Raw genomic sequence first — 18501 nt, forward strand, 5'->3', positions numbered from 1 at the left:
GTGATTTCCTCAGTAATATGCAGCACCTTCAAGAGCTCCATGTTCTCAATCTCCTGCAGTACAAAGGCTAAAGCCCTTGCCTGTTTTATAGGAACACTTGATAACCTCGTCATTGAGAGGAGTGAACCAGCACTGCAAGGCTGGTTAACGATTAACAGAAGAACTGGCAGAGCGGTGGGGACAAGTTATGAGATGGCACCCACCTCACCTCGCCCCCCCCCCCAGCTCTGTCCCTGCCTCCTGCCTCCTGCCTCCTGCCTCCTGCCTCCTGCCTCCTGCCTCCTGCCTCCTGCCTCCTGCCTCCTGCCTCCTGCCTCGCTGGGGTGGGGCTACTGCTCTGGAATGCCTGCCTGGGGTCAAGCGTGTGCTACAGCTGCTGGATTTGTCCACATGTGGCTCTGCTTTGGAGTGCTAATCCCCAGAGGAGCACAAGAAGGGGGGGGGGGTTATTGTCTCATTATGAAGAGGGATAAAACTGAGACACACAACAATGCCCTCCAGCCCCACAGCTGTGCAGGGACAGGTTTCTTCCCCTCTCCAGCCCAGGGCTCCCTGCCCTCCTCCCGGACTGCAGTGGAAGTTGGCAGCTCTAGACCATCGAACTGTGTTCCTTGTGCCAAGGCTTCTGAAGTTCCAGTGGCTCAGAGTGAGAAACAGGATGTCTGGGAAATGGGGGCGGCCCGTCCATCGGTCTCAAGGCTCCCAAGCTTTAATTGCAGGGCAGGGCTGGCTGATCCAACACCTGCCGTGGCTCCAATCACAATGATCAGCTCCTCCCAATTAACTCCTCCAGTCCGCTCAATCAGCCCCAATTCACAAGCCTGCCTCTCCTCCCCAGAGCAGAAATCACAAGAGCACTGTCACCTGTCAGGCCCTGCATATGCCCAGGGTGTCACAGCCCCTTCCGGACCGACTCCCAAGTCGTTAAACCAAACAAACTCACACCAGGCCAGCAAGCCTTTCCTGTTCTCTCTATCTCTCCCCAGACCCAGACCCCAGCCTGAGGGTCACAGGACCCCCCGTAAACCTGTTCTGTAAACACTTTTTACTGCCGCCTTTTGCCATTATCAACACTTTTCCACACTAAACGAGATACACAGGTTCACAGGTATAATGTTGTCACATCAGAAGAAACAGTCTACATTCACAGAGGACAAAACTAACACCCATACAGTCTTGTTTGCAGAAGCAGTGCAGAACTAGCTATCGCATAAAGCAATCAGGCCTTCACAGTAGGTGGCGCTACTGATCAGTTCAGCATTTGTGAGCTGAGCCTAAACAGTTAAGCAAAGGAATGGAGGGAGCCTGTCTCACCCTGCCTGTCAGCCTCCACGCTCATTGCAGAGTCAGGTCCCTACAAGCCCATCTCACTGCAGTTTACAGCACTGCCCAGCACACTGCTCCTGTGCCCTGCTGCACGAGGGCCAGCCGGCAGTGCGCAGACAGGACAGACAGAGACCATGGGACGCGCAGGATGACAGCCCCAGGCTACAAAGCAAAAGTGTGAGTTTGACAAAGGAACAGCCTGGTCTGAGCACAACAGTGAAGAGACACAGCAATGCTCTGCAAAAACACCCGACCTTCAACAGGAGCCATGGGGGGTATTAATTTATAAGTCCTGAATTATTTAAACGCAAATAGTGTGCAAACAACATACACATGGAAGCTTCAGCCACAAATCTCGAGCGAGTTGTGTTCTCACCCAGCTGGCAGGATTCTGAAGACCTGATGAGCTGAAGCAGGTTATCTTTACCGACCAGTGACCAGAAGCTCCAGAATGGAGTTAGAATTCCAGGTGTGATGTTTTACAAACAGCCTGTATCAAACAAGTATTTTAGAAAAGCATCTTTTCATCCATTTCTGTGAGAAAAAAACTGTCTCTATTATTCTCATTAAAGAGAGAACAAAATGCATAATGACAAAACACTGGTCCTGCCACAGCTGCAGAGACACTACATTTCCTACAGTGCACCTCCCGCCCCGCCATCACCGTGGCTTCAGGGCTGTGTTGACCATGAAAGGAGGTGCTGTAATTAAACCCATCTGAATGGCTACGTACTGAGTCACTCTGCCCCCGGCAAGCAGTCTGGAAAAATGTGGGAAAAAAAATAAAAGACTGAGAAAGACAAACCCTCCATGTGGCTTACTTAGCAAAAAAAAAAGCCATCTAGTCTGGAACAAGTTTCATCATCAGCACAGAGGAGCCCACCGCCAGCCGAGGGAGTGATTAATAATGAGAAACTGCGATCCTCCTCTGACTCCACAAAATAGCGCTCTGAAGAGGAGGGGCTGGCTCCAAGGCCTTGGTCGCATGGCTTTTCTTAACTTTTTTAAACCTTTCAGCCTCCATGCTTCTTGTAACAGCAAGACAGCAAGATAGCAAGATGAGGTCACTGCCCAGATGGTATTAATACTTCAGAAAGAAGTGGAAACCTCAGAACAGGCCCTGAACTAATGAGCACACGGTCCACTTTGCTGCCCACAGAACTGCTCACTGCGACAAAGGCCTGCAGGACAACTAGTGCTGTATAGTGCACAGAGGTGGGATAAAGGCTCTTGCCGGTAAATGCCTCACTGGCCTATTTTGTTATGCGAAAACCATCATCTTTTTTTCTACCCTGCTTTTCATTTACAAGGTTATGGTTCAACCATATAGTTCATACTTCATGTCAGGTACTTATATAATCGGTTCTATAACCTAGTAGGAAGCAACCAGAGATTAGATGGTGCTGAATAATTTTAATACAAACTAATGTATAGTTCTACCACAAAAGTACATTTTGAACAGCTTCAGATTAAGGGTGTCTTATCATTAATTTTAGCTCTAACAACACTGCATTTTATGAGACATGAGAAGAGAGGAAGTGCAGACGGGGACTTCTACAGTATATCAAATCCATGAATGCTTTGTCTTGTTCGTGAAAGATTCATGAAAGATTCAGCAAAATTGATCCTAGCAACATACAGGCCTTGTCAGATCTGCAGGGGTACTTCAGTCAACCCTTGGAATTGCACAAAACTAATCAGCAAAATTCCATACAACTGCATAAACCCCTTGTTTTGGCAGCTGCCATGATAAAAAAACCTGCTAAGAAAAATCAGAATAAAACACAGAGACTTCAAACCCTTAAACGCCTGTTAGTTGTGAAACAAAACCTATTGTGCACTGGCAACTCAGTTAAGAAATTGTGTTGTAATCTCCAGCAAGAGGTACAAGAATGCACTCAACTATTTAAATGGACTGTAGAATATTTCAGTAACATAGAGTGGGCAAACAACGAAAGATCTTCACTCACATTCAAGATTCTTGCAAACCTGACATGCAGTTCATAGATATGTTTTCATGTTATTCAGAACATTAGACAGCACCCATTAAATAAATTAATCTTCATTAGTTCATTAGTACTTGAGTCATACCAAGACACTCATTGCAATTTCTGGAACACAGGGAAAAAATGATTTTGTGTTTTCCCAGTCTAGACTGAAGACGGATGCACTATGACAGCACACAATGCTTGACGAAGAACAAAACATCCTAATCTTGACCAGTAAACAGCTACGATACAACCTAAGTGTCTGCTGCTGCACTGAGAATGCAATGATATGTTAAATACCAGGACAGATACACCTCCTGAGCTTCCAGTTAAAGAATGGAATTTAATCACAGACACACCACAGGGAAACAGAAACCGCCCACCTCAGTCTGTACCTGTACCAGTATTGGCTCAAGATCAGGGCTGTTCTGCCCTTCTGTGTCCAGGTGGATGTCCCTTGCATGGCTTCAGGGTCCAGAAGCCCACATGTTCGGGACCTCTGGGACGAGGAGGACAAGTGGACAAACTGAGCACACCTGAGGGTTTGTTACTGTATGTGTAACATGAGAAAATGAAGGAAGCACCTCTATCTTAGATCTAAATCTTATTCAGAAACATGGCAAAAAGAAAGGTAAGGGCGATCTCTCATACACCATATCACCTTCATATAAAATAGATACATTCCAAAAGCTACTCCAGGTCTTAACTACTGACTAAAAACTATTGTGCAGATTGCACGTCAAAATACAAATACATTTTGTATTTTACATTTTCAATCTAAAATTGTGCTGTTAGTATGTAACTCAACATGCAAAAAATAAACAAAATCAATTTTAAAATAAATGGACAATCCAAAAACCTTTTCTGCTTAGAGATTAAAAGGAAAGTAACCACAATTCAATGCGTTTGCACAAAATGTGTTAAATGTGTTCATGCACATACATGTATGCACACACTTCATATCTTAGCACCTCTCTATTTTTTTCAGTATGCAATAGCTATAGAAGCCACTGAGGTCTTGTATTTTAAAAAAAAATCTTCCTCTTATCAATGTAAAACAGGCCCTGGTAGTAAATATAGAAGACAGGAAGAGAAAGAGAATACGAGAGAGAAAAGAAACACCCACAAACTGACCTGTGAATCCTACACTCACAGGAAATGCATCACTGAGCGATAGGTTTTCTGTTACTTCCTGACTGTTAGACCACATTCATGCTAACACTTCTCTCTTTTCACTGCAGGGGTGGAAACTCTCTCCTCTCCTTTGCTGCTAAGGCCCCCCTTGATGGCACAATTAACCTGTATCAAACTCACTTAGCTGCCCTGAAACTGCTCATCAGCTGTCAGCTGAGGGGCTGCTGGCTGACGGCGCTCAAGGGCTGTCAGCTGGCTGCAAGGCTGAGGGGGAAAGTCTTGCACAGATAGTTTGTGACCAATTTCTGATTGCACAAATAAAATTAGTCACATCATAATTTAGCCTATAGCGCAAGGTGAAAGCAACAATTCTGCACACAAACCTTGGTTGAACTACTCTTACAAAATATAATATGGAGTCTTCCGTCATCTTACTTGTTTGCTGGTTTGGAAATGCAGGTCTTGAGGAAGAAAGTCATCTACTAGTCCCCCTACAACTCTTACTGTATGCCAGTAATCTGGTTTTCCTCAGAGGTGTCCCATCCCATTATTAACTAGCCCTCAACTTTTGAGAGCTGACGAAAAAGGTATCAATGCTGCTTTTGATTTATTTTTGAGAAAGCACAGCTTTTTCTGTCACATGGTTCACATCCAGGAACAAACATCCAACCACTGAAGGGCAGGCTACTCTTGGACAGGCCAGCCTTGACTAATCGAGGGCCAATTTTTAAACTGGATTGTAAAACCAAATGAGAGTTTTTCACCAATGTCAACAGTCTATTTAATGCACATTCCCGAGGAAAAAAGTAGCAGGCTGCATCTTCTACAGGAAATTAGTTTTCTAAGGGGAGCCCCCATCCCCCACTGTATTTCTTGACTTTTAAAAACACGAAACATGTCGTGAAGTGAAGTGGTTACACTGAAGGGTCCACAGTCTGCAAAGAAAAGCACAGCTCTTTCTCCCAGCATGCACCTGGTTTATTTTAGCCCTACCTCCACTCTCTGTCCTTTCCCACGTGCTCAGTTCTGGCCTATTTTAGTTATTGAGGTTTCCGTCACCAATAGCACAGTGGTGGTGGACTTAAATGACTCACTGTCCTTTCAAAACTGACAATAATTTCTAGCTTTTCACCCTCATAAAAACATCTCATCACTGACAGCTACTGATCATCTCCACCTCTAGATCGGCTGGAGTCTCAGGCTATTAACTACACTGCACAGGGCAATTTTTCTTTTTCAACAAAGCTGATAAAGTACACTTTAAGACCTGTAACATTCTGTTTGGCTCCTGATTTCTACAGAGACTTGAGACTAGTTTTTACACAGTTTTGATGGGCAGTGGGTTAGTGGTGGCTATGACCTGCAAATTGATTTTGGTTCTTCAGTGCAGGGAGACTGACATACTGGGCGTCACATGTTCCTACACCATGCGGCTATCCAGCGTGAGGCACATGGAGACAAACAGGGCCGGATTCCAGATAACTGATAAGATGGAGCTGAACTGAGGCAAGCACATGGGCTGAGAACCTCAAACTACAGGGCGATATGCAAAAAAGAAGGCTTAGTCTGTGAAGCAGTGTGCTTGCACACATTCCTGACACTGTCCCTCTGCCCTGGAGATAGCAGGAGTTTCACTGCCTTGTCCTTCAGTGCACCATGATGAATGCATGCGTCAGCTTCACAGAGAAGATTTTGTGAGTATAGCATTTAGGCCCTGAAGTACATTAGATTTTATAAGCTAAATAGCTTTTAGCTTTTATTATTTGTTTTTCCAGAAAACCCACAGAGTTCTGTACTTTATTCCCAGTCTCGCTGGCGCAGGACTAGTAATTAACGTGTGCGAATGGAGCTTCGACCGAGGTAATGGCAAACCCCTCCTGCACTACACCAGACCCTGCTACAGCGCCAAGAACCCCCCACCCCCCTACTGCCAGTTCCTGTCTCAGAGATGGAACTGCTGATCCTCTGTGACACAGGCAGCCGCAGCCTGCCTCCCCTGTGACACTCGGCGGTTTTGCGCTGTACTTTCTGAGAAGTACAAAATGAGTTCCTGTATTTTCAAGCAGCTTTTGATACAAAAATGGCGCTTCATCTCAGTACAGGCCCTCGTCCTGGTACTGTCTCCTTTCCCAGCACCAAGTAAGCCAAAAATGTTGTCCTTTCTAAAATGATTCCACCTCTCTGGCTTTAAATTATATTTAAAACATATAGTAGTTGTATTACTGTGAGCCTTTTGTGCCAACTTGTACAAAAGTCTCAGGCAGAATTTTTTTTAAAAAAAATTACAATCTCCTATTGAAGCATGAGCCTTTTTTTTTAGAAAATAAGAATGAGAGTCAAAACCTTTGAGCTCTTCACCCACATCCTTGGTGCTGATCCTCATACAGTCTGCAAAAGAATCCAGCATAATGAATTCTACATTCATTATGCATTCGCAATGGTCCGAGAGAATTTATTAGTTAAACCTTGAGTATACCCTCTTGTGAAGCCTGGTCCCTTCCTGTAGGAACTGGACTTCTCTTCTGATGACCATTACACAAAGAGGCAGGGATGAGAGACACACTGCGGTCCAATGGACACTTGCAGAATATGAACCCCTGATAGGAAACCTGCCAAAAGACACTGAACATCTGGGGCCAGAAATTGCGACAGAACCAGACTAATTACAAGATTAAGCTGTGCAAGGAATCGCGAAGGTGCCACAAGAGCCCTGTGGTTTTGCATCCTGTTTAAACCAGCAGTCCAGCAGTAGACCTGTGGCTTCTCATCCCAATCCTGCTCCATGCTTCAAAAGAATGCACGCCAACCTAGAGCAAATATCCTGGCCTACTACTGAATGCAAAATGTAGATAGATTCCATCAAGCAAGTGCTATGTGAATGACATTTCCCTCAAAACAGCAGAAGAAAATTGGAAAAGCCAGCATAAATAGACTACACACTCACACAAGATTCCACAGAGCTCGGCAGCTGCTGACCCATGGCTGTGAACAGGGACCCGCTGCCCTCTTCTCTACTCGGAGAACTGAAATGTGTTCACCCACAGCAGGACAGCTCTTCAGGGTGGCCACACAAAACAGAGAGGAACCGTCGCAAAGGGTTGTGACAACAAGACAGGAAATTGCATCAAAAGGACTCTGAAAAACCATCTTCAGATTCAGTGAACTTAATAATAAACAATGACAAGACCAAGGGAAAAGAATAGTCACACAACAAACAAAGCACTGTTCAAACTGTTAATTTCCAAATAGTTATGCTGTGGTATTCTTGGTCAACGTCTGAGCAGCAAGCAAGCAGCCCTGTGTCACTCAGTGCAATATTTATACACATGTGTGGATGAAAAAAGAACACTTAACACTAAAGACAAAACAACTGCTGCTCAGTTTCTTTAACATTCCGTTCAGACTGAGGAGGGTTTGTGCAAATGTTTTTTGTGTAAAGCAGAGTTATGACAAAGTCAAAAGGCCTCAGAGCAACATGTCTGAGGGTGCAGGACCCAAAAGACATCTGTGGGTGCAAATTCCAAACACATGTGACTGTACAGATGGGTTAAATAAAATGGCCTAACCCAAGACAGGCACGCCCATCCTCAGCCTGTCTAGTGCTGCGAGACGCCACGAGCAGCTCTTCTCAGATGGATCCGGCTGCCTGAACAACAACAATTAGCTGTCATTTGGCAATGGAGAACATCGCTTTAGTTTCTGTGGGAAACACAGAAGTCTCGTCAGTGAGCCACTGAGACTAAATATGGAATCAGGAGAATATTCAGATATTTATTTCATGTTAATCCCAACAGTGGATGCCTGATTTATGCCCGTGATTGTGTGAGCTGGTTTGTGCAATCCTGTGTTCCACCCATGTGAGAAACCACAAGCCATCGCCAAACTAGCCTTGCGAATCTCCCACCGCAGGGCACTGCAGCATAGGAGCGCCGCCATTTATCCTTCAACACCGGCTTAGCAGGCTGCCTGGCGCTCAGCACTGCAGTTACATCCAACAGCCACACAACACTACGCACACAGGCAGAAGCGACACCCCATCTCATATCTGGACACGCAAACTGAAAAGGCGTGCATTTCTCATCTGTCTGAGAAAGGCCTTCCTGCACGAGCAACATCTCCGCTGCAGAAATTTTTTAAATACTTTGGTTTGAAGACACTTTTGTTATTTTGGCTGCTGTGTACGTATCTGGTACAAGACCAGACTGGAAAATAAAAACATAGCCACAGCTCAGCGTATCTCCTTGGCCCTCTCTCAGAGCCCGGGTAGAGTGTACGCACACACTGAACAAAACTTCTCATGCAACAAAAATGAACAGGAGTGGGTTTCAGAAACTCTCACAGTGCAGGCTTTCCCTTACGCTGCCTGCTATGAAGTTGGATAAATCTCTTTAGCACCAGAAAGGTGAAGTATGATCCTGTTACATAAAGAAACTGAGACTGACTTGGCGACAACATCCCCTTTTCTGCCGTGGTTGAAGGGGAACCAAAAAGGGCTTTCAGTGCCTCTCTGTCTGTACAGGTTTACCTTTTAAGACTCTAACTAGTAAAAGAAAGAGCCAAAGGCGAAGCCAGGCACCTGAAACCCCGAGTGGGATGGAGGCAGGCGAGGGGCTAGCTCTGGGCGGAGGGCCACGGGCCAGGACACGCTCCGTCAGGCCAGAGGCTCAGGACAAGCAGGGCCTCCGCCAGACTTTCACAACCCCGGTCCCGCCCTGCAGCCCCGTTTACACTCATACCACGGCTGACATGTCATAGCACGGGAAGACTGGAAAAACACAAACTCAGAACACAACAGCAAAACAGGCATGAGTCACGCCTGCTCCTGGCTTTGGACTTTTTTTTTTCAGCTTCAAGTCTTGATCTGTGCGATGGGAGGCCTCGGTGTCAGGCAGTGGGGGGAGAGATAACAGCTGGGCTGCAGCGTAACGCCATGCACCCCCACCCTCCACACGCGACTCAAAGCAAGGGGGAAGAACAGACTGCATGGCACAGCTGGGAAAGCCACTGCAGTCTCCAGCCCCCGAAAACACACGACACTTTAGCTCCCAAAAAACCTGGATCACAGTGGCTTCACATCCGCTCAGATCCTGGGCAGGAATGTATTCTCCAGATTCCGATAAGAAGACTTCAGACTGTTCTAGAGCAGTTTTCTCAAGACGATGCACACAATTGCTGAGGACAACACAAGTCCCAGCAACATGACTGCACTATGAAGTGTAACCAGGACCAACATTCAGAAAAGCTGTAATCTCACTAAACATTTGCAAAGCTGATTGCAGTCTGTGAGTAGGAAAATAAGCCCTTACGAGGTTCAGCTCGTTAGTTAGGGATCAATATCTCCTGCTCTATCCTCTAGCAGGGATGATTTATGCCATGTCAAGATTCACCCACGAACAATACCAAATAAAATTCAGGACCTGACAGGACAGTACTGGACATAATTTGAGATGCATCTGTAGAAGAAAACTTGTTTAAGGACAAGGCCAATCGGATCTTTAAAAAGATTCATTCATCTCTTATTATCACTGACAAATGATCTTAATACTGAAAAATCATTTAATTTTACTGTGGTATGAATTAAGTGTAGACATATTTTGCTTCTCAATTCCAAAGTCCATTTTTCCATTTCTTTACAGAGTTTCCACTAGGTGCTGTACACAGAGGAAGCAGTGAATGTCCCAATATGGCATTGAATAATTGGAACAACATTATAATGCAACTCTGCCACATTTCCCCATATCATTTCCCCTCCTTCTGCCATAAAGTTCCTTTGCAGTAGCTGGGGTAGTTTTCGTCAGCATTTCATGCTTCAGTACAAGCAGAAATCACAAAACAGTAACATGCAGGACAAAGGCAACAGCCTCTGTGGTAAACAAAACATGAAAGAAGAGAAAAAAATGCAGATGATAAAACAGGCGTTTGTGTATCGTAAGAGTGCCATGTGACTGAACCACGCCTGGCATGGCAGAGATGCAGTATTAAAATGACGCCACTGGGCCAGAGTTCCTGTGGGGAGGCCAGGTGCCAGCCACACCCTCGTCAGGCTGTGCTAGGTCCCTCGGTTGGCGACCGGCTCATTCAACAGAGTAAGAATGCAGACACATTCCTGTGCTCCCCACATACCCTCCTCTAGCTAAAAAGGCTGCACATTGTGAGAGGAGATTTTGGGTGGAGATCCTGAAAGACAGAGTGCTCTTATTTTCTGCCTACAGCCAATTCCCTAGAGGTTGTGGTATTTTCATTAACAAAAATGCTTATTTTTACATCACCGTGGACTTCTCCCTAGGCTCTTTTAATACCCTCTGGGCTCCGTGGAGAACTCTAAAATGTAGGCAGAATTTTAGATATAAATGAGGAAAACTCACCTAAACTAATTGATCAAATTCTCCACTAGAACTATACACCGGTGAGCAACAGAGGTGTCAGCTGACTGGAACATTAATCCTACACATGTTCCTATCCAGGGGTCTTTACAGTAAAACCTCCAGGCTTGCCGGCACTGTTAATGCTAAGTCTAAGGCAGGTGTGGAAGAGCTGTTTTTGGAGACTCTGACATCAGAAGTCAAATTTCTCTGTCTGATTTGTACTGAAATACCTCCCCTGACTGAGATGCCCATCCTGCAGAGATGGGGCTGAATCCATGCAGACAGCCCGGGATAAACTGTGCACCAGTTAATGAGGTCCCCATTCACCTCCACCTGGAGCTCAAGATGCAATTGGGTTGGTTTTCCTAGGTAATCCTGCTTCTGCATTTAGAAGAGAGTAACATTAATTTTCTTCTTAACTGCTCCCCTAACACCCCCATCACTCTCTGACACAATATGAGCTAATAAAGCACCTCTGTTTGCCTACCTCTGAAACACTGCCCAGTACTTTGTACAGGATTAATACAAAGTGTTAATCCAGTATAATCAACATGTCCTTTATCAGTTTAGCGCAGTGTGACACAGCAGCCTTTGTACAAAATGGCCATGCCATGTGACCTGCTATTCTTATGTTATTTCTAATTTAAAAAGTTAAACACACAGGTAAGTTAACAAACTTAGGAACAAATATCTGGTAGTGGCACAAGAAAATGCTAGCAGACTCTACTTTGAGATTTTTTATTTTTTGTCATTCATTTTACTTCTGAAGAGGACACAGACGAGAATACTGGGGAATTACTTTAAAAAGAGGTGGGCTGTGCTTAACATCAGAAATCCATAGGCTAATCTCTTCAGTAATACAACACTTTTGCATCTTTAAAACAAACCCAAGAAATCACCTCACTTCTAACCAACTAATGTTTGGCAGACCTGACACTGTCACATGACACTGATAGCACATTCTTCAGCCCATGATGTCACTTTGCCAACATGGTGGAAGTCCTGGGAAGACACTGCATTGCGTCCAGGATGACACCACCCTCTTGAGCCCCTGATGTAGCACCTCTGGCTCAGTTCCTAAGTGGCTCATCTACCCCAGTTTGACACACTTGTCACTCACTACAGAACCTGGAGCCCTTAGGAATAACCCATAGCCAAACAAGCCAGCAGCAAAGTGTCAGATCCTGGAGCAAACCCGCATGGTTCTCAGCACCTATCCAGACTCAGACACTGATATGTTGATCTGTAATGAAAGATGAGACTGAGCAGGCAGACTGAGCCCTGTCATCACTCCACATTCAATAGTGCTCCATTTTCTCTTCCTGGTTTTGGACAAAGGCTCTGTCCTTCCAGTAAGTACTAAACTGACCCTTAATTGATTAACAAACCAAGGTGCTGCAGATCACTTTGACAATGAAGGATCTCTCTGGATGAAATGCCTGCTGAACTTACTGCGTCACCATGTTGAGGAACAACCCAGAAAAATCCAGAGCTCCTTCCCACCCACTGAACTCCCACTCATAGAAAACTGCACCCATTGGGAAAACAAAACTAAAAACAAGGCGTTTTATAGCTAGTCAGTGATCCATCACAATAAGAAAACTTGCTGATCCTGAATGCATGCAAGTGAAATTAAGATTCTTTAAAAGGATCAACAGCAACCCAGCTCTCTTTTACCAAGAATTCAGTGCTGTTACAGCTCCACAGTAGTCTCGCCACTTCGACTGAGGTTTAAGAATGTGGTCAGGCCAACCACTTTTATTAGCAAAAGAAAGAGGCAAAGAGCAAAATCAGAAAGGTTCTGCACTAGTACATATGTACAGCTTTTAATATGAACCGATACAAACTGCTGTTCATTTTTAGAAGATCAAGCCTAGTGGCTGTCTAAGTGGCCCCTGTCTTTTACTGGCACCTTCCATGCAAAAGACAATAAACTAAAATGTAAACATTCCCCTCAAAGGCAGCTATAGGGAGTACAGCCCACATTCAATTGCACTGCAAGCTGATCTGTTTGGACAGTTGGCTATTCTGCGTATTTACGACATTTACCGCCTGCCTTATCACATTTCATGAAGAAAGGGAACAGGGTGGCTCAGTGTGTTTAGTGCTGGATTCAGGACCTCTTTCCAGGCTTCTGTTTTTGGACAGTGACCTGCCCAAGAGTAACAAGTGACCGAAGGAAAACGTAACGAGGAAAAGTAACCAACAAAACCCTTTGAAGTTTTGCAAAGGGCAAAGTAAAAAACTCAAACCAAAAGCTCTTGTTGTCGTTTTTGGTGACAGTGACCTTTTATTCTGTTAAGCAGGCACAACAAAAAAATTATGTAACAAGGCAGATTCCTTCAAATTCAAAATCTGGCATCTTATGTTCAAGGCCACTGCTGTACTTCCCCAGGATGAGAAGGAAGAGAAAGGGGCTGTCGAGCAGGCCCAGGGTGGGTATAAATAGCCCCCTGTCTGCAGCCAGTGTGCGAGATCTGCTCCGTCGCTCGTTGCAGCCTGCCCTGTGCCCTGGCTCGGGGTATCTAGGACAGCTCAGACTCGGGGTATCTAGGGCACAAACCCTCTCTCACCACTGGCTCTCCTCGAGAGAGAGAACCCACAAAATATCCCACCCCTTTTCAGTCCAAGCCTCTCGAAACAATCACACCAAGTTCTTCAAAGTGGAGAGCTGGAAGGCGCATACAAGATGAGCCTGATTATCTCTTATCTATGGTGAGTGGCATGGTCTCATCAGCACACTGCACCCACAGGAGCAAAATACTCTGTGGCAACGCAAGAAGACTCTGTTGTGTTGTAGCAAATGCACTTCTCTTTTCAACACATGAAGATCTAATGATATGAGCTGTGATCTTTTTGTGTTGGATTTCTTTAAATCCAACATTACCATAAGGTTTGCAATGGACTGGCGTCCCGTCCTGGGCCCAGGGTCAGATGGCTGGTTGGATTAAGCCAAATCATGAATCCTTAGACTCCAGCTCAATAAATCTGTAGTATTCATTTCAGAAGCATTCATTCCTGACACAGCAAACTAACCTGAGACTGAGCACTGGGGTAATTGAATGGAGACTTCCTGAAGGACTTTGAAACGGACACCCATTAACGGCATTTAACACTTCTTACACACTCTGCTTCTAAATTCAAGTTAGAAGTTCACAGAAGAACTTTGCAACCTATAAACTAAAGCTGATTTGGTAAAACAATGTTTATCAATGTTTTATTTTGTATAGGATTAATGGTACAGTGTACAAAAATTGTACCAAATACTAAAATAACGTGGGTCTCAAAACTGGAGTAAATTTCACCTTTAAGTTTTAGCTCATAGTATATATACATAGTATTAGCCTTTAGCCCTTTGCTATTCATCCCAGTCCTGAACAGATGTCCAGCGATCTGACAGAGACACCTACCCACCGGCCCAGACTGAAAGAGAGGCGAGAGAAGACCAGAGGTTCCCAGAGGACACAGTGAACTTCTCAGGAACAGGTAAAAGCAACTAAGAATGTAGAGCAGAGAAAACATTCCTGACAGGAGAAAAGATAAGGCAAAGACAAAGTCCAAACCAGGCCCGAGCTGATCCTGGCTAACATAAAGTGGACTGAGTACATGTGACATCCTGATGCTGGGCCATCGCAGGGCTACCCCCAGCAATGCTGGTCTCCCTGATGCAGCTGGCTGGACTTTGCTCCAGGGTACAACAGCAGTGCACCTATTGCCTCTATTGTCCAGCAGCTTACCCACTGTTCTATGGCCTAACCTTAAGAAATGATAAACCAGTATAATTATTACTTAATTTTAGTCACTGAAATCAGGAAAACAGAGTAAACCCAGAGAGGAAAATCAGCACAGCTCCCTAACAACACACATCAACTTCCTCACAAGACAAGAACAGAGACTTTCCACAAGTCCCTCAGAGCTTCTGATCCCACCCTGGAGCCTTAGCTGACTTTCCAGCTTCCTGGTGAAAATCGCAGCCAGCAGGCGGCAGGCTGTGTGGCATCTCTGCCACCACTTACAGGGATGTCTGATGAGGGGAGAGACGGGGATCAGAGGGTGGGGTGGGGCCCGTAAAACCTGGGTCACCCTTCACAAGCAGCACAGTCACATTTACAACAAGGCGTGCAGAAACAGCACCACTGCACTATGCGCAGGGAAAACCTTGTAATGCTTGAAATGCACAAGTAACAGGTCAGGAGAACGTCTAGTAAAAATACCTCTACTGACTGCTGTCACTTCCTGCAGGCAATGGGTGAGGAGCTCACTCCTTGGCAAGTTTTAAAAAAAGAAGAAAAATTGCTGTGAGCCACATTGTTTTCAAAACAGTTCAGTAAAATTAAATGTATTAAATCGTCCAAACTGTGAATTGCTCACCATCTGTCTAGTTCTGTTATAGCCTTTCGGAGAAATAAAGAAAAAGATGTTCAATCTCTTTATGCACTAACATGAAAACAGATATAGAGCTGTTGTTGGGGAGCACAATGCGCTACACACTCCATGACAGCAGAAAAAAAAAGTTAAAAACGAACCAGCCCCAAACACAACCAAATAATAATCACTTGTTGATGGGCCAGAAAGGCTTCGCCACATGCAAATAAGAAACTTTCCCTATCTATCCAAGGCTTCATGGAACGTTAGTCCAGGAGAGGAAGGAGCAGAGGCGATGTGACGATGTGTTTGTCTGGCTGTGGATCAGACGAGCGGGGCTTTGTTCAGCAGGGCTGGGCTCCGAGAGCAGAGAGCACACGGCCAACACAAACAGCGGCCTGGAGGTGAAGCCGAGAGGCGCTTTGCATTGCTAAGAGCCCCTGTATACCTGAGCGAACAATAGACCAGCTGGGAGTGGCCGTTGCTAGGGAACAGGCTTTAGGTTTCAGTAATATGACTTTTTTTTTAACGTCAGAAACAGAAAGAGGGAAGGGGGGAAAATGCACACCCCCTCCCCACGCAGGGTTCACAACTGGAACCACAACAGAAAGCTGATCATTGCCCTGTGGATCAGACGATGCCTTGATACCTGAATTGCTGTCAATGCTACAACTAATGATCTACTGCAGTGTCTGGGTTAATTAAGCAATTAAGGTTTAAGTCAGTACTTAACTTACTTGAAGTGTCCATGTTCTGAAACGGTGCAGAGTCCAGGTGCTAACACTGAGCAGCCCTGGTCGCTGGTCAGATTATCAGGACAGGCACACTCAACACTTAGTGGAACCACTGCAAACACTTCGAAACAAGATTTTTTGACATGCAATTCAGGAATGTTTGTACAAATGGCAATCCTAACAAGTGGCTGTACCCCTGGAGTCTCTGCAAGTACTGAAATCTGTATGGATCTTCACGAACTGCTCTGCTATCCTGCTCCTGCTCACCCCTGTGCAGACGAAAAGACTCGGAGATCTCAGAAGTGTGCCTTATCCAGTGGAGCTGCACAAACTTCCCACCCCTGGGTATTTGGAAGGAGGAATTATCAAGCACCACCTATCTTTCACTCTGTTTTGAAGCCAATGGCTGTGCAGGATAAGTGGATTAAATACTCCCAAATTAACCCCTCGTTCACCTTCACTCACCTCCATGCCCAAGTTAATAAAGTGCTCAAGTAAAAGAAAAAGGCCAAGAGATGCGTTGCTTGCTCTTCACTCGCATGTTTTAATTGCTACAACATCATGAACGCACCAGCATGCATAAAAAACAGTTCTGAAGATAACAGGAGAGTGAGAAGGCAAGGAAATGAAAGATACCAGATTTCACAGATCTTACAGGTCACATTAAGATAAAATGCAGCACGTCAGTCAGAGAGAATGATTCATTATAATTCATTTCTTGTATCTATGTGATGCACTGTTGCTGAGGCACTAAATTTATTTAGTTCAATTCACTCAAGCAATAGCTCTTTGAGAATCAGACGACTTCCACGGCCCCTAAGAATCAAAGGGACCAGCGGCATCTGTGATAATGCGGTGAACACGATTTTAGAGCTGTATAGATTAAATATATTGAGCATTAATAAATCAGGTCTACAATGTCCATCTGCTGCATTCTGGCCCCCCTACTGCAGGATGAGCTTCAGTGGCCTAGATTGACAGGAAGTCAACAGCTCTCACCACGAGAGCCCAAAGCAGACCGCGCATCAGCCCCAACGTGTGTGAGCAATAAAGGCTTTATTTCAAATTGAAAAGAACCGTTGAACATCTTAGACGTTTTGTATTGTTCAGCTCTACTGGGCAATTTTCTATAGAACATTTAGCTGATTTGCTTTAAATGTCAGTTAATGTTTTCAGATCTTGAGGTACAAAGGAGCCCTTAGGGCTCGTGGAAGGGAACAGATCATGTCAGTAACAGAGCACATCTGGACTGGAGCTCCTTGTGGCCTTTTCATCATAATAATTAATAATTGCTTACACTTATATAGCGCTTTTCTGGACACTCCACTCAAAGCGCTTTACAGGTAATGGGGATCCCCTCCACCACCACCAATGTACAGCATCCACCTGGATGATGCGACAGCAGCCATAGTGCGCCAGAACGCTCACCACACATCAGCTATCAGGGGGGAGGAGAGCAGAGTAATGTAGCCAATTCATAGATGGGGATTATTAGGAAGCCATGATTGGTAAGGGCCAATTGGAAATTTGGGCAGGACACCGGGGTTACACCCCTACTCTTTTCGAGAAGCACCCTGGGATTTTTTCATGACCACAGAGAGTCAGGACCTCGGTTTTTGTCTCATCCGAAGGACGGCGCCAGTTTTCAGTATAGTGTCCCCGTCACTATACTGGGGCATTAGGACCCACGTGGACTGCAGGGTGAGCGCCCCCTGCTGGCCCCACTAACACCTATTCCAGCAGCAAGCTTAGTTTTTCCCAGGAGGTCTCCCATCCAGGTACTGACCAGGCTCACACCTGCTTAGCCTCAGTGGGTTCACCATGACCCTGTCAAGGGCAAGCAGGTTTTCTGATAAAGGGCTGACACCTGACGAAGACTCAGTCAGATGTGATTGGTTAATATGCTTGATTGGACACTACAGCATTTAACACTGGCTGCTCCTGAATAGTTTTCCTGCAGTGACCTTGATCATGTTTCTGAAGATCTGATCAATGAGACTCCATTAGGGTTTTTTCATACCCAAAATGAGCTGTATTAATAAGTGCTGAAGTTGTCGTAATACTTTATACTACTGGAGTAAATATGAGATGCTCATAAAACTATATTGTATCTCCTGACTGTAACCAAAACCTCAAATACATTTGTACAGCAGCATATATACATATTCAATATTTGAATGTTTGTACATATTTAATTTATTGTAGCATTTATTTCCTAAGATATGAAAATTACCTGTGTATTTTAAATTTTTGCGAACACTTGTGAAATATTGTGACCCCTAGATGATAAAGCACAGCTTGGAATGCTGTAATTCAAGGGTTTTGCTACCCTAATCTTGAGAACTCCAGCCATCTTCTGGAGACCTTTTCCTTTCTAACAGCAAACACTAACTGCCTTTCGAGGATAAACACACCACGAAACATCAGCCTCATGACTCATGAGTTCTCAGGGGATTTGCATTTATTTGGGTATGATGGCAGTAGGCCACTTAAAAATAGCTACCTACAAAAGCACCAACCGAAATGTGTACTTTAGTTAATTAAGTGTGATCTGTAATAATAATTACAAATGAAATGCATATAAAGACT

General features: G+C 44.9%; 1 protein-coding gene across 3 annotated transcripts in view; it reads right to left on the bottom strand.

Moving 5' to 3' along the window:
• elf1 (E74-like ETS transcription factor 1) overlaps window positions 1-18501 on the bottom strand; it is a 54278-nt gene that overhangs the window by 14607 nt on the left and 21170 nt on the right. Inside the window, exon 1 of one of the 3 annotated variants that reach the window (XM_015351730.2) lies at window positions 7393-7488. The exons of the other annotated variants lie outside the window; for them this stretch is intronic. The gene's annotated coding sequence lies outside the window, so the exon portion shown is untranslated. Of the gene's footprint in view, window positions 1-7392; window positions 7489-18501 lie in introns of those variants that run through there. 3 annotated transcript variants of the gene reach the window in all.

This window comes from Lepisosteus oculatus, chromosome 8 (genome assembly GCF_040954835.1).
Source record: "Lepisosteus oculatus isolate fLepOcu1 chromosome 8, fLepOcu1.hap2, whole genome shotgun sequence".
NCBI lineage: Eukaryota > Metazoa > Chordata > Actinopteri > Semionotiformes > Lepisosteidae > Lepisosteus > Lepisosteus oculatus.